The 16,815-nt window shown below is 43.6% G+C and overlaps 1 protein-coding gene across 4 annotated transcripts in view; it reads left to right on the top strand.

Annotated features, from left to right (window-relative positions):
* myo9aa (myosin IXAa) overlaps nt 1-16,815 on the top strand; it is a 96,675-nt gene that overhangs the window by 370 nt on the left and 79,490 nt on the right. The gene's annotated exons all lie outside the window — the stretch shown is intronic.

The following is a 16,815-nucleotide window of genomic DNA, read 5'->3' as shown; positions in this document are numbered from 1 at the left end:
CCCGCAGAGAGAGAGAGAGAGAGGGAGAGAGAGAGAGAGAGGGAGTGTGCGGGATGTGTCTCTGGGTTCAGCTGCGGGGACCACGAATCACTTCAGTCTCTGCAACAAACCTGTTCCTTTAATCTCCTGCTCGTTTGCAACACTGTGAACTGTCGCCGCGCTTTTAAGGTGTGTACGGGCTCAGCTGCTTAGTGTGTGTCTGTCTGTGTGTGTGTGTGTGTGTGTGTGTGTGTGTGTGTGTGTGTGTGTGTGTGTGTGTGTGTGTTTGTAAAGTTTACTGCTCGGTGGTCATCTGAAGCTGTCCTGATGAAATGAAGAACCCCAGCTCTTTAGCAAAAAAAGACCGGTTTGATTCTGTTCTTTACTTGATTAGATTTATGTATTGATATTATAATATTTTCAGACATTCTTATGCTGTGAATTCCTCTTAATTCAAAAAGAAACACACAAAAATAAACTATGGGGACAACAAGTCAATCACATCTTCCCCCAATCCTAAGTGAGATCCTTAATTGGTTTGATTTGTTCAACCAACAACACAAAACCAGATAAAATTAGATTTACGTGCACATAATTAAAAGCAACCAGCAAATCCAAAAGTGCAGAGAAGCTGAAACTTGCACTTTTCATTATCAACTAAGTGAGACAGGTCACCTCTTACCAGCCCACATGCACGATTCTCTTTGCAGCTGAAATCCTAATTGTATGATGTCACTTAGTCAGATTTCCCCGAGAGATTTGCTTTCATCTTAAATGCTGCGGTTATGCATGAAAGGAAACAAACAAGATTATCAGACAACACAGCACCGGTGCACGTGTGTAGGATGATGCAGTTATTTCTCCTACAGGAGGGAGCGATGTGCTGGTCTGAGTGTGTGGCTCCGGTAAAGTGGGATAAATGTTTCCATGTATAATTTAGCAGAGGTCAGACTCCAGTGCCTGTGATGCAGTGGGAGCAGTGCAGACTGCAGAGCAGCTGTAATTGAACAGGGAGGTCTAATGGGGTGAAGAAGCTGCTGAATCACGGGGCGTATGTGTACGACTCAGTCAGCGAACTGAGACACAACGTTTTACAGCACTTAGACGTCCTGCTTCTTCTGTGTGGTATCTAGGTTTATGGATTTTTTTATCCGATGTGGTGGTTCCGCTTTTTCTTTTAGAGGCCTATACATTGTGTGTGTGTGTGTGTGTTGCTCAAGAGAGGCCTTATCGTCCCTGTAGTTTGTCTTACTTGCTGATTATCTTTATTTTTTAAAGGAGTGGTTTTCAGTAAAGAGATGTTAAATAGACTGAAGGAAAGTTATAAAGTGTGTTTCCAGTCGGATCGAGTCCCAGTCACCCTTTCATACTGCGCTTTGTCTATCACACACTGCAAGGGCACTTTGGTGTGCATACTTGAGGAGTGATCAAACCACCAACCTTCTGTTTAGTGGATGACCCACTTTACCCCCTGAGCCAGTCGCCCTCGTACAAGTGCTGGTTTGTAATGCTAACAAAACCTTTCAGCCTAAAAAGATTTAACATGGCCAGAATACAGCTATGTCCTTGTGCCGGGTCAGAGGTTAGATCTTGTGTCCTACATATCCTGTGATGGATTTTTAAAAACACTTCTATTGATGATAGAGCCGGTCCCCACATTGCAGCTGTGACAGCTTCCACTCTTCTGGGAAGGCTTTCTACAAGATTTCAGAGTGTGTTTGTGTGTGTGTGTGTGTGTGTGTGTGTGGGGGGGGGGGGGGGGGGGGAGAGTTTTCACTGATTCATCCAGTAGAGCCTTCGTGAGGTCAGACCATGATGTTTGACGAAAGGGCTCTACTGGCTTGCACGCTCCGTTCTAGTTCATCCCGAAGCTGTTGGATGGAGTTGAGGTTAGAGCTTGTGGTCAAGTTGTTCGACACCAAACTCACCCAACCCTGCCTTGAGGGACCTGTGGGTGGGCAGAGTGTGGTGCAGGACCAGAGGAGGTCCGTCCCCAAACTGTAGAATTGTCCAAAGTGTCCTGGTAAGCTTGAGATTTCCCTTCACTGGAACTAATGGGAAGTCCAATGGGACTGAAAGAAACACCTGAACTCCATGATGAAGAGTTGTGTCCCGATACTTTTGTCCATATAGTGGATGTGGATCCAAATCCAAAACCCCCGATCATCTCACTTTATTGATCTGACAGTGAAATATGAATTTTATTAAATGTGGAACAGGATTTCTGTTGTTGTTGGAGCTGAACGTCCTCATATCACGGTGATGTGGCAACTTTTGAGATAAGATAAGATTGACTTTATCTTATCTAAGGACCACGTATAGTATCTGCTGTACAACACATACTGAACATATATCATATGGCCTCAGAGATTTATCTTGACTGTCTTGTTGTTGTCTTTAGATTTAGTAGAAACCATTATTTCATTGATTCACATCCGGTTCCTAGTAGCTGTGAGTTCCCCCTGAGAGCTGGTCCTGGGCTCAGATCGGTGCAGGTGATGAGAGTAAAGTGGGCCTGTCCTGCAGGAATGTGAGGTCTGAGAAGACACAGCTGCTGTAGCATGAGAGGCCGCCGAGGCCGAGACTCCGGCAACTGGTCCCCGTCGACATCTGACACCCCACAGGCCCCCTGTCTGCTATTTCTAAGAAGAAGAAGACAAAATAAAGAAGCCCCGGCCTCAGTTTGTATCACCGTCTGTTTTGGGAGAATCTCACCGACACCACCTGAAAGCTTCAGTTTGAGTCGTTGCAGGAGCGACTTCGTACAGATGTGGTTATTTAAAGGTTTCCAGGATTTGGATAAGACGAAATATTTTACCTGACACATTTTGATGAAGGTGCAGATGTCATGAGGTCACAAACAAATTCTTTAATGGCAAATTTTCCACTCTAAAGCTGTTTTTAAACATGAAGTCCGGAAGAATGTCTGGAAAATTGGGCCCGGACATTTTCCAGAGTTCGTCTTCCACTTGTGAAGAATGGGGCCGGAGCCTTTTGGGGTCAGACGTGTTCACAACAGCAGGAAGATGTCTGTAACATTCAAGTGAGGGGCGGAGCCTGGGTGGAGCCTGCAGGAGTCACATGTCACATGTTTTTTGTTTACATGTTGGCGTCTTCTACATTTAAGTCACCTCTCTTTAATCCTGGGATATTTATATTGCATCATGTGTATCCATCATGTGTTGGACACCTGATCATCGTCAAATGTCAAAAAATACATTTTCCTGCTGCATCACATGGACTCACTGACATTTTCCGTACATTTTCCTAGAGGACTGCAGGAGAAGCTCAGGAAAATACTCAGGGCACCTGACTCTGACATTTTCGGCATGAAATGTGCTGTTAATCAGTCACAGGTAAAGATGGTGGCCGTAATACAAACCTGTCATTAGATTTATTAAGATTCCTCAGTGTTTTACAACCACTCTCTGTTTCACAACTTTGTAGGTTGATAAGAATTGTTTCACTTATCGTGCCCCTTGTACATGTCGAGGAAATTTGACAAAAGCTTCTGGTATAAAGTATTTAAAGCAGTGAAACAACTTGACATATTAAACCCAACGTTCTTTTAACAGTGTGATATTTATTTGGTGAAAGAAAGTATGTGAGGGGCTTAAAAGCAGGTTTGCATTCGCTGCTTTAAGTTCACCACACTAACCTACATACATTAAACGACCACTTCATCGGTGTCTGTAGAATTCCAGCTATGGGAATAAGGTCACACCATTTATCCCCGATTTCATCTCATTGTTCTTTAAAAACTGAGTTTTTTGAAAAGTGCAGCGACTCTTCAAAAGGTCTATTTTGTTGTGCAGATGATTAAGTTAACAATCCTCCGTGTTGTGACTAGTTCTTTGCACATCTGCAGCAGCGCCCCAGAGCATTGATCCTACGGTCTCTACCATAATCTGAAAATGGGAATGACCCCATCGTCGGCCCCTGGAGGAAACGCACATGATCGGCACGTCCTGAAATGTGATGTGGCCGGAGGATTGTATGGCGTAAATGATTGGCATGCACATGAAGTCAATAAAGAGGAACCTGCTTGTGTTGCACTGAACAAAGCTCCCCATTCTTTAGTAGGCCATTATATGAGGGAGGCTTTGGCCTCAAAGGCTCAGCTTCCCTGCGTTTTGCGTTTCCCCTCATTAACTCCCTGGTGCTAACAGTAGCTGGAGTGGGATGGAAAGAAGAAAGTGCATTGTGTTGTTCTTTGCAATTCTGTTAACGTGAAATGAGCTTAAATTGTCTTTTTTGTTTAATGAATCCCTCAAAATGGGGAAACAGAGTCAACAGACACTGTTTGGAAGTTCAGTTTGTATTAAATTACATTCCATCCTCAGAGGTTTTGCTTTGGAAAGAAAAGTGTGTGTTCAGCTCTTTTGTTGCTGAGTGGTAATTTAATCAATGCTTGAAAAATCATAGAAAATCCAAATATCAGAGAAAAGAGTATCCAGACCTTGAGTTTCTGTTTTATAAATAGTCTCTGATTTACTTGGCTTTCCATTATTCATTCAATCTTTCAGTGCTTTGAAGTGAATGGTTAGTGGCTTTGATGATCACATAGGAACTGCTAATCAGTGTGAGAGGAATCTTAATATGGCAAATCGTAAAAAACCCTCATAAAACGATACTAAGGTGAAGATACAGATGTCCTATCAGTAAAACCTCTGCATGGTGACACAGGTTCAGGGACAGAACTCTGCAGTTTACAGTGGCCGTGTTACTGCTGGGTCCTGGCCGCACAGAGCTGGACACTAAAGTTGATATACGCTGAATTTCCGTGTGTCGCACAGCTGTGACAATAGCTACCGGCCCCCTGCAGCCTCATGGTACAGACAGGACAGGGCCCATGGTTAATCCTCAGGCATGTGCTGTTGTGTAATGGTACACAATACTGTCCGTTTGCAGAGCAGTGTGGCCATGAAACTACTTTAACCACCAGTCAGAAGTGCCATGGCCTTGTTGAAGCCTTCGTGAATCTCAAAGCACCAGGAAATAATAAAATTCTTATTTAGATGTTTTGTATTTGCTTCTTAACAGTCAACCTTTAATATTGAAACCTCAAGGAACATATGAAATGTATTGTTTGTTTATTTGTTTGATTGTTGGTGGAGGATCACACAAAAACTACTGAGGGGATTTCCACGAAACCTGGCAGAAGGATGGGTCAAGAAAGAACCCATTCAACTTGAGCCTTAACTCAATCAAAGGGGTGAAATCATTCATGGATCTTGATGAAAGACATATTTAAAGGACTGATATCTAATGTGTGTGGGACATTTGGTGCAGTTTGATTGAATTTCCTGGGACCTCTTGGGGCCTTGGGGCAGGTTTGTGTTCTACTGAGTGACGCTCTACTTTATTTCTAGAGTACAAGTCAAGAGAACAGGAAGAGAGAAAGTTAAGAGCAGTGTCTCTGCACTGCTGTTATCTGTGAGATCCTGTCAGCTTACAGTAGTCTGTGCACTGTCAGAACCAGGCAGGAGGGGAGGAGGAGCGGAGATGGTTTGTGGGTAACTGACGACAAACAGTGCGGCCCCGAGACAGGCTCGCTAATAGTTGGCAAACTTCTCCTGTGTAATTTATAGTAGTTATCAGTAAACCAGATGATACAGGCTACTTCAAGAGGAAGTGTAATTATTTACTGGGGACTTCTGGTCAGAAGTGGAGCCCCTAAAAGAGTCTGATTTCACCGTTCTTTTATTTGCAGACTTTCATCCTTTTTACTCCGACTGATGGTTTCCAGATCGAACAGTCACTGCAGTGACTTTCTCTTTATTTGTGAACTCTGCAAAATGTGTAGATTCCCTTTCACACATGGAGCACACAACAGGAGACCGTCCATGTCAGACATGTTCTCACCTACTGGTTTAGATTAAAGGTGGTGCGTGGTAGACTGGACAATGGTCCTGCTCTTTTCACACACTGGCTCAATGGGACACTAAACAGACTTTGCGCTACAAGGGACTGGTCAGGTGAATCCGTAATGTCTGGTCCAGTTGAGTCCGACATTTGGTTTCTCACAAACAGCTCCTCTGGGTCATGTTCAGATAAGTTCAGGGTTGCAGTACGTGAGTAAAAGCACTATGATGGAACTAGTATGGTCAGAAACCCTGGAGAGGATAAGAGGGCCCCTATTGTCTCCACAAAGTCAAAGTCCTCCACTCAGCCGGAGAGAGCCTACTTAGAAGTGAAGCTGTCTCAAAATGTCCCTGCTCTGCGTGCCGCGCTGACTAACGTGCACCACAGAGCAGATGAGCTACGGAAATAGAATCAAATGGATTTGAAAATGGAGAGTCTGAGCCGGTATGAGCTGAATCAGGGCCCCGGTGGAGGGTGGGACTGGGCTGACCTTTCTAGCTGTGAGAATGAGGCATTGTTCTGAGAGTGGACTCAGTAGTTTACTTCTCGATGTTGATACTTGTTCTCGTTTGGTGAAATAAGGACAATGAACCTTTGCATGATCGACTGCCCAGTGAACATGTAAATGACAGGTACATAACGGGCAGGAGTCATGCTGAGGTCTGCCTGCCTGCTGAGGATGGTAAAAACGTCCTAAATGTTGCAGATGTAAATTACTGAAGTGTTATTGTCTGATCTCCTGAATCCTTGTATTACTGGATCCACATTATTGTGTGCATCTGTTTTTATATACATTGAACGAACAAAAGTATATCGTACAAGAGGCTTAATGCTTGTTCCTTCATGTCTACAAACTCTTATCTGTCTTGGTCGTGGTTTTTGTTGTTCTCCACACGTACGCTAGAAACTCCAAAATAAAACAAGACCATGCACGCTGTGAGGGGTCGTCAAAAGGCATTCTGGGAAATAAAACTCAACTTAAAGTTTAGTTTGTGAACGCTCTTAGAGTCTCACTAACGTCTAACCCCTCGTCTCCTTGAAGCCTGCAACCGAACCTGCGTTATCATGACACTGCAGCTCTCGCTGTCTGTCTCTCCGTCGACTGCGGCTTCGACTGCACCACCGGGCTCAGATTTCAAAAAGGCTGCGGTCTGCTGCAGGCAGCGAGACAGCAGTTGTCCCCCGTCCTCAGAAGAGACAGCGGGAGCCTCGGTAACACTGCCCTGTAATTACAGGTCATGTTTTTTTCCTAATACGCTAAACAGATGTGCTTAAAATTATGCTTAACTTTCAGAACCCGGGGTTGGACGCAGTGACCTGTCATTACTATCTGCTGGTGGAGGCGAACACTGCTGCTGTCCTGTTTGGGATTTGGATTTGAAATAGATTCTCAAATCAAAATCAATTTTTTTTATCTTTTTTCTCCGTGTCAAAATAATCCAGACAATTTGAAATAGTGTTAATAAAGTTCAGGCAAACAGTTCAGTTCAGTTTTTTTAATAGTATCTTATAAACCACAAACCATGAATATATTGATATGACTGAATCAGTTACATAAATATAAATATATTTAATTGATGGTTTCTTGTTGGGATGGTATATTTCAAATTCAAACAGGATTTGACGGCCGGCTGAACTGAAGGATGTGGGTTCGTTCTCATGTGGCGGGTTTGTTTCATTTCCTGCTTGTGACTATGAAAACATATAAAACACACCGACTAGCAAACGTGTCCATAATTTAGCATTTAGCATCGGCAACATCTGATATATTACATTGTCACATTTGCCTTTGATCTCCTGGTGCCCACTCATGCTCCATAATTCATGGTGATGTGAGTGTAGGTGTTGAATGCCCTCGAGGTAGAAATCCTCCCCGTGTCATTGTGCGGTGCTTCACAAAGGAAACCCTGACAGCTCATTCAATCAGATTCACTGCGGCTAATTGACCATGAAGATGAAATATTTCATATGCGTTAAGGTTAAATCAGAACTCGGTGTCTTTCCAGGTGTTTCTGCGGCTTGTTGAAAAATGAGTTATTGCCTTGAAATGTCTTCAATATGATTTGCACATATCTTTGGATCTTTGGTTGGATCATGACATGCTACATTCTTGCTTTTAAAAGTGTTTCCAGTAAAATTGTTTCAAGCAAATTGAAACAAAACGACCAAATCCCATTTTCCTTTTGCACGTTTAGACTTCAAACATGTCTTTTTATAATTTTCCTGATGTTCTTGAATGTAGCTTCTGCAGAAACCTTTGTCGCTCTCATTTAGCTTGACTTGCTCCCAGGTATCCACAGTAGGAAACAGTGTTCATCTCGCTGTGCACATCACAGGACATGTGCGCTCATCACTGTGGAGGCATCTTGGCACTGAGCTGTGTGAGTAGTTACAGTCATTACTGCTCATCTCCGCTCAGCTATGAAAGACGAGATGAGTCCTTTTGGCATTCGCAGCCTCTCGTACTCTGGGTGTGTGTCTGTGTGTGAGCGGATGATTCCTGTTAACCCTTCCTCTGTGTCTATGTATGAAATGTGCGTTTAAGTCTTTACGTTTTAAACGCAGCCCCTCTGGAAAGTTGTCTTTCACTGGGTGAATATTTCTGGAGGAAACATGTCAAAGTCCTGGCTGCTCCTTAGGGCCGGCTCCCCCCCCCCCCCGGGCCAGGGGCGGGTGAATGGGTCTGTTTGGCCCAGCAGACCCTCTCTCTGAGGGGGAAATGGAGTGTGCATAATCCAGGTCACTGATACCTCCTAGTCCCTCACTGTCTTCTTCCTCTTATCCTCCCTCCTCTTCTTTCGTCTTCTCAACGTACAGTACATTTTGACCCCCCACCCCGGAAGATTCCGGACATTTTCCTGTTGTTGTAAACGCTTCTGACACGAAACAATCTCCTGCTGTGTTCTTCATATGTGAAAATAAAACTTTGGAAAATGTCGGGACTCGTTTTTCCAGGATATTTTCGAGATGTCATCTCTAAAAGTGGCTACAGAGAGATACAGGATGTTTTATACTGATATTGACATTTGACTGATCCCTTTTTTTTATTATTATTTTTATCTTTTATACTGTTCCTTAGAGATGCACTGGGCAGGACAGTTAAAAAAACTCTATCACCTCGACTCTGTAGTGGACAAACTAGACTAATATATCTGTACCTATTTAAAACATGTTCATATATCAGTTAAATATCTATTTTACAAATGCCATGTAAATCATGCCATTTTATCATGCCATATTTTCAGTTCTGTTCCGAGCTGCACTTGTGGTTATTGAAGTTGGAAAATATCTCCCACAGTTAAAAAAAGGTTGAAAGGCCTCTCTACTATTTTAATGTTTCTAAAAACATGCTCTCACCCCCCCCCCCCCCCCATATTGAATCAATTAACCTTTTTTGTTTTACTGTGGAAGGAAGGAATTTAACATATAGATTTTTCTACATCTGACGACTTGATGTCTTTTTTTGAAAGCAGTAGCTGTTGATGTTCCTTCCAATGCGCTCCCCTCTTTAACTGCGGGGCGGTGCACTTTTCCTACTGCGTCGGCCAAATGCAGCCCGTGAAGCGTCATATTGATATTTCCAGAGCGAGAATGGAGTCTGAAAGGGGGGGGAAGCATTTTTTCCACTCTCTAAAACAATAAAATGTAAAACGTGAGGTCAGCCCAAGAGCACAGGCCTTGTTTTAGACTCCATCGTCATACAGTACAAACTATTTTCTCCTCTTACAGAAGCTTAATGAGACTATAATTCAGATGATTACAACGTATGGAGTTAAGGGGAACGCGGCGGGGCCTGAAGAGAGAACTGCACTCTCAATGCCCCATGAAGTGCACTGGGGTTTGTGGAGGATGAAGGGAAAGGCTTTGATCACTGTTATTATCACATGGGTTAGGGTTGGCTTCTGATAACAGCGGGTCAATAAAGCATTAGCTCACACTTCTCTGGTTTTATGTGTGTGACTGAAATGTACTTGGGTTCAATAAATATCGTCATGCAGATGCTTTTACTTTGTCAAGAAACAAGAGAACTCATGTAGAGGGATAAATAAAGAGCTGCTTTTCAGACCTGCGCTGAAGTCCCAACATTTCCCTGAAACAAAAGTCTGAGTCAGTCTCTCTGTTGATTTTTGGGAACTTTTGGGAATTTTTTCCAGAAAATTCCCAGCGATCAGACTTTTCTAACATGTGCCACGAATGCAAATATCTCAGGAGTATAAGGAGGAGTCACACAAGTAGAAGACAGAGATGAATTGTCATGGACAATCAGCATCAAGAGGTTTAAACGATTGATTGATTGCAGCTCTAACCAGGCACCACCTCCTGCCTGAATGTCCCGTTTCCTGCTGTGCTCTTTATACGTGAAAGGCAAACTCCAGACATCTTCCAGAGTTCCTGGCTGAAACCAGCTCGTGCACCAAGCTTGGGAGGGAAAGAGAAGCTGGTGTATTTGTAGTGGTTTTAGTGGAGATATCAAAAACAGAACGAGAGCAGGAGTTGAGCGACAGGCAGCGGGTTTGTGGATTTCTTTGTGGGGGGGGGGGGGGGGGCAGCTCTGGAACTAGACATGCAGGTTCTAACAAAAAGCATCAGTGGAACGTGTTCTTCGTGCTGTGGAGTCGGCACCATATGTCACTGGAGTTCCCACTGTGTGACCGTCTGTGACTGTCTAAAATGCAACATGACTGGTTGTGTTGCATTGCGCAGAGCCTGCACTGGAGAGTGTGAGGGACCTGGTCTCTGTCTCTCTGTCACCACAGCCTCATGTGGTTTTTGGGGGTTTTGGATATTTTTTTATGTTTACAAAAAATGCGACTGATATTATTTTAATAAAGAACTGACGAATTGTAAAAGTAATAGGAGCAGTTTTTTGCAGAAGGTGGAATAGATGACGGTGTAGTGAGGGTGTTGTTGTGTCGAAGCACTTCCCGTCTCACCCAGAGCTGCTGTCGTTGTCCTGGGAGTGGACACAGGAAGTGGAATTCTGCGCGGCGACAACAGAGGAGTGGTGCTGTTCACTCCCACTGTTTCATTCAAGGCTGCATTTTTTAAATATCAGCTCCAGTCAGCAGCTCGTGTGGCAGAGTGTGAAGGCTGGATGACGGCCACCATTAACTTAAATGGATTAACCACCAAGGAACCGTGAGAGAATCGTCCTGCAGGACAAACGTGACACGGCAATCGCTCGGCACCACTCACATGACAGGTGTTTGTGTGTTTGTGGGTCGGTGTGTGTGTGTGTGTGTGTGTGTGTGTTAGTGCATGTTCCCATTTCTTCTGGCCTCTCTCTCTTTTTATGAGGGTCTATTAACACAAATCCAACCTTCATTTACAAGCCTCAGACTCAACCTCGTACTTTGGAATTGTTCATTTTTCTGTCTGTTCAAACATGAAGTTAATTAACAACGTTTGATGCCGAGTTGAACTCAGAGTGTAGATATCACAGCTCTCTCTTCACAATGTCCTCTGTATTAATTTCCTTCCACTGGCGGCTCCCTCCACTCTCTCTCTCTCTCTCTCTCCCTTGTCCACTTCTGGCAACAACAATAATAGTTCCTTACACAGCGAAGTTGTGGCTCTTAATTTAGCGAACACACATGGCAGTTCCTCCAGTGTCATATTGCCTGTGTCACCTGTTGGTGCTCGGCCGGTGGAATGTGGAGGGAGTTGGTGAAGGCGCAGCGCTTCATTCAGAGAGGAGCAGCCGTGGTTATCCTCCGCTGTGTGCACAGACGGGCCTAAGGGGCCTTCAGTCATTTGTAATTACCGTGTGGACAGTGATTACAGTGTGGACGCGTTCCAGCCCGGCTCTGGCCTCACGGACTCAGATGTCTCGATAACACGCCCGTGCTGAGAAGTTGTAGTTTGTTAATGGATTGATCCCACTGCTCTTTCTTTTCTCCAGTTTCATCCAAGATGATTTCTCAGTTTATTGTGGTTAAGGGGTTTTCATCGCAATTCCCTGAATTTCCTGAAGGTTTCCACTGACTTCTGTGTCTAAAATGCCACGTGGACCTATAATGAAGCAGGGAAATAAGAATTTAAAGGACAAGGCAAGTTTCTTTGTGTGAAACTTTTAGTTCTATAGCTTCAAATCCTTCATGCTTTATGTTCTTTAGCCCATTTTCGAATGTTTATAATGTCAAATAGGAAAACTAAGCACCCTGATCCTCACTTAGATGAACCTAGAGTCAGCAGATTGTCCTTTTGTACATAAATGGGTGGAAAAGGTGGAAAAGTTTCCAATTGATCTAAATCTTGGTGCAGATCCAGATTGGAGGAACAGATTCTGCAGAAGTGCTGTTACTGAAATCGTGGACTAAACCAGCTGTTTAAACTTTATCAACAATAAGTCCGAGGCGTGATGTCGGCTCTGTCGTTATTTCTTTAATTTCTCGCCCCTTCCATTCTTCCGCTCTCACTCTCCGTTTTCCCACAGCTCAGATTTCAGGAATCCAACATCCTCTTCGCTCTCTCTCGGTCCGTTTCCGTCTCTTTCATTTTCTCCATATCGCCGTCTGCTCTGTATTTCCTCCCTCCTTCCCTAACTCTGAGTATTTCGGTCACAGCTCACGTTCCACACCCCGGTCGCCACTTCCCAGTCATTAGCAGCTACAGAGACTCGAGAGCACGACATGAAAAGGGAACAAAATTACTTATGCTGTGCTGTGTTTTTCCGCCAGGCTCTGAAACCATGTTTCTGTCAGTGCACGAGAAAAAAGGAGCTTTCCTCCTCGGCCTTAATTGACAAGTTAATTCAGGACGGAAACTATTTATCTCCACTCCCTGAAGTTCTGCGGGACTCTGATGACATAAGAGTGGTAAATCTGGCTGAACTAGATATTTAGGACATACTGGTATATTTATTGGAGATAATACTGCTCTGATTGTGTTGCCAGGAACTGATTTAGGTTGACAACTTTTGTCAGGGGGCCTCAATTATCGTGATCTCTGGTGAATGCTTGAGTCAGGATAACTCCTTGTATTTATCCTTTGGACCCTTAGGGGGGGGTCTCTATATGTCCTGGCTGGTGAACTGAGGTGCAGCTCAGGCCAGATGCTTTTGTCTGAACCCGTCTGAGCAAGAGGGAAACTAACACAAGCACAACCCTAACCGACAGACATTCTGCACTGAGTTTGTGTTACTGTAACTGTACTGAGATCTTCACTGTTGGGTATCTGTCAATAGACTTTTCTATATAACACACTATATTATGACTATGTTTTATGAGAGTACAGAGACGTTACACACAATCCTGTTGTGTCATCAATAGTTCATGACATGGCTCCAACAGTCAAATCTGCACGAGTTTACCAAACTAGGGGAAAATACAACTTTCTTTGTGTCCATGTGAAAGCATCAGCCACTGCAGATCAGTTTACAGCACCACATAACACTGCAACATTTGCAATTAGGTGAATTTTTGTGGGTAATGGGGGCTACTTCGGGGGTCAAGGGCTGAAAAAGTCGTAAAGTCAAGTCGCTGAGGATACAAGTTAAGTATTGTAAGGTAAGAATCAGATTTAAAGCTGATGTGAATCCTTGTTATGGGCAACTCCAGCTTGATGGTTAAATATCAGGAAATATTTAAAAGAGAAAAAAACTGGTTCTTCTGCATCTCTACTTCAGTCGTTGAGCTTCTTTCAGACACTGCAATCCCAAAGACGCTGCCCAGAGAAAACATTTCCTGTGTTGGCAGATCTACAGTTTCTGTCATTCCCCCACAAGAAAAGAGTCCAGGTCCCGCTGCAGAGAGCACAACCCGCACATCAGAGCTCTGAGGGAGAATTAGCACTTATTAACTGCAATTTAAACTCAACCCCAAAACCAAACTGTTCAAGACGCTGACTCAAATGTTGGCACCCCGCGCTCCTTGTTTTCCATTTACCCAAAATTAGCGTCAAACACGGTCATTCAGCAGCGGGTTAAACACAGGGAGAGGAAACAACAGGCGGCTGAGCTGTATCCTCATGTTACAGTCACTTTACCACATGGTCGAGGGAGGGAAGGTAACCTCCGTCAACCATTCACTTTAACGCGACCTCGCTGGCCGGGCTCAGTAATGGGTTTTCACAACAGTAGCCAGGCTTAGTCAACTGTACCAGCTTTTATCTTTTGACTGGGTTGTGTCGACTCTGGGGGCTGGAACCCAGAATTTATTGTATTGGTGATTATATTAACGTCCTTATTGTTTTTTTAAATGGCATATAACCGTGAAAGATCGCCTGTCACACTTTCCAGAGTCCAAAGTGACATGAAGCGGCACAAATGTAAAGATCCGCACAATTCAACAATGTGAATCAGAGACAGATGAGGACGGAACACAGTGGAAAATGGCACAGCGACAGTAATGTGCTTGGTTTGGTGACGTAGACACTTCTCGAAGGAGCTGCTCGGTTAAACCACGGCTGCCAACACGCTGTCCAGCTGGATCGTGCTCCCACAGCCTGTTTCCGTTTTTCCTCGTAATGCGATTTTAGATCCGACCGGGCTTGTTTTTCAGAACTGTACATCATTTCCTTTATTAACAATTTACAAAGTTGCCGTTACACGCTGGTCTGACCAGATCTAGAAATTGCAAACGCTTAGCTGCAGATGTTTGGCCCCTCTCCCTTGATTTATTACTTAAAGGAGTATTGGTTTTCAATCAATCATCCAGTGAAATATTTATTAAAAAATTAGTTTTTCCCGTTTCCACTTTTATACTACTTCAGTCAATTCTAGAAATTAAGTTTTCATACAACTTGTTTGCTGGACTACGTTCAACCGGTGAATAAACCAGATCACAATCTTTAACAGTTAAGTTCTGTGAGTATCTTTACAATATAATATAAATCCTCATTGATGCTACAACCAGGGCAGATTGCTGCATAATCTACGGTGGCCCTGAAAGCTCAGTGCACAGCAACTTTCAGAAAACACATGCAAACAGACAAATCCTGAGCTAATTAAAAATTCATCTAGAACATCCTCATTATTCAATGTGCGACTTTATTAAAGGTACAGAAGAAAATGAGCTCAGATGTAATAAACCCGCTCAGATCCTCATTCTTGGTGAAACACTTTTATCAGCTGTGCTACTTGCAGCGTGTCTGTCTCGTTGGTTGAGTTGTGAGTACTTGCAGCACATCTGTTGTCAATTTGATGCTGTTTTCTGAATTTGCTTGTGTGTTTTGCTTGTGTTTGCTTAAGTTGCTGTTTGTTGCTCTCTCATGGCCTCTGTACTAATGTCATATTGTGGCAGAAAACAAACGTTTTGTCTGCGAACATTTAACTGTATGAACTGTTGCGGCTTAGTTGTGTGTTTGTGCTGTTGTTTAGTGGACTCAGCGTTAGTTTGGTCGTCTTTGCCCGAGCGGGAGAAGTTGTAGCTCTTTGCTTGACAAGGTCAAGGCCTCTCTCTCTCTCTCTCTCTCGCCCTGAGCTGCAGAGTTGTCTGCAGGCTGACGGTGAACCAGTTGTGTGGGAAGCTGCAGAGACACAGTTGTGTTACACATTGATACGTTTGGCGCAGAGGAACGATGACCTGTAATTATGTGTATGTGTGAGTTTGTTGAACATGCCGGTGCTCGTATGGCACGTCCACATCAATCAGGTGACCCGTCCACTCCTCTCATGCTGCCGCTGGAGACAGAGAATCTACTGCTGTGGTCTGAGGTATCGTCCACTCTGTGGTGGATAAGTCTCAAATGAAGATGCCTTGAACTTGTAAAAACATCCTGCATCTACACAATGCTTTCAGGCTTCCTCTCTTCACCATATATACAGACTGAAATGTTTCAGTTATGTTTTTATTCCTCAAAATGCTGCAGTTATTGTTTTGTTACCTTCACTTTCATTATTTCTATTGTGGGTCTCGTAATCAGACATTCCTCTCGAAGGTCAGGGTTCTGTTGCCAGCGGCTTGTGCCCATCCCTTCTTCTTCGGTTGTTTTTTATGACTGCTTCTGCTGTAGGTGTAAGTGTAATTTCCTCTGGGGGGGGGGGGGGCGGTGGTATGCACTCTGCTCCGCTCTCTCTCTCTCTCTCTCTCTCTCTCTCTCTCTGGGTCTTATCTATTTCTTATCTGTGCTGTAACACGCTGCCATCATTAGCTTCTGCTCTCACACACGTGGCGACATCGCACTGAGCTCATTCTATTGTACACACACCCCATTGTTATAGTGCATTGCAGTTTATTTCTTAACGAACAATTGACTCACAGATGATTAACAGACGCGGTCATCAACAGAAACTACTGCAGGTTTCAAACCTTACACCCAGAAACATTCATGACATCATGTGAGATATACAGGATTTGATTTTAAGAACTATTAGGATTTTTATGAATGTGTCTTCAAATCGAATCAATTCAAGTGTAAAATCTCATCAAAGGTCAAATGAGCTGCAGCCAGTCATTAAAAAAACACATAAACCCTCTTGAATGCAAAGTTAAAAAAAGAAATACTTGACAGATGACAGGGACAAAAACAAAGCTCAGTATCACAACAGGAAAAAGAGCCAGTGAAGTCCAGTGCACAATGAAAAGTGTGCTGGTGGTGTCTTTTTGTGCAAACTCAGCATATTAGTCATTGTCACAGGAGGATTTGGGATTTGTCATTCAGGAACATCTTGTTCTTGAAAGCAGAAGCTCAGAGGGTCGGTCAGTAAAGTCGAATATGACAAACCTTAAATACAAGATGACACACCCGTCTTTATGGAACTCTGCTATAATCTGAACATGAAGGACAAACTGTGTCACTCCTCGCTAATTATACACACACCCAACATCACAAGTCTGATGACCAGCCAATGGAGCACCAATTATTTTTTTAACAGAAGGTTTGATAGATTTAATAGATTGACCTCAGACGGGACGAAATCTGGTTCAGCCAAAAGAGATCTGTGCCCAGATCAGACTCAACCAGGGTTTGGTGTGTTTGCAGTGTGAAGACATGAGTTTCTGACCAGCAATATAAATAGAAGAAATAATG

This window comes from Platichthys flesus, chromosome 1 (genome assembly GCF_949316205.1).
Source record: "Platichthys flesus chromosome 1, fPlaFle2.1, whole genome shotgun sequence".
Classification (NCBI taxonomy): domain Eukaryota; kingdom Metazoa; phylum Chordata; class Actinopteri; order Pleuronectiformes; family Pleuronectidae; genus Platichthys; species Platichthys flesus.
This window is presented reverse-complemented; position numbering and strand designations above follow the sequence as displayed.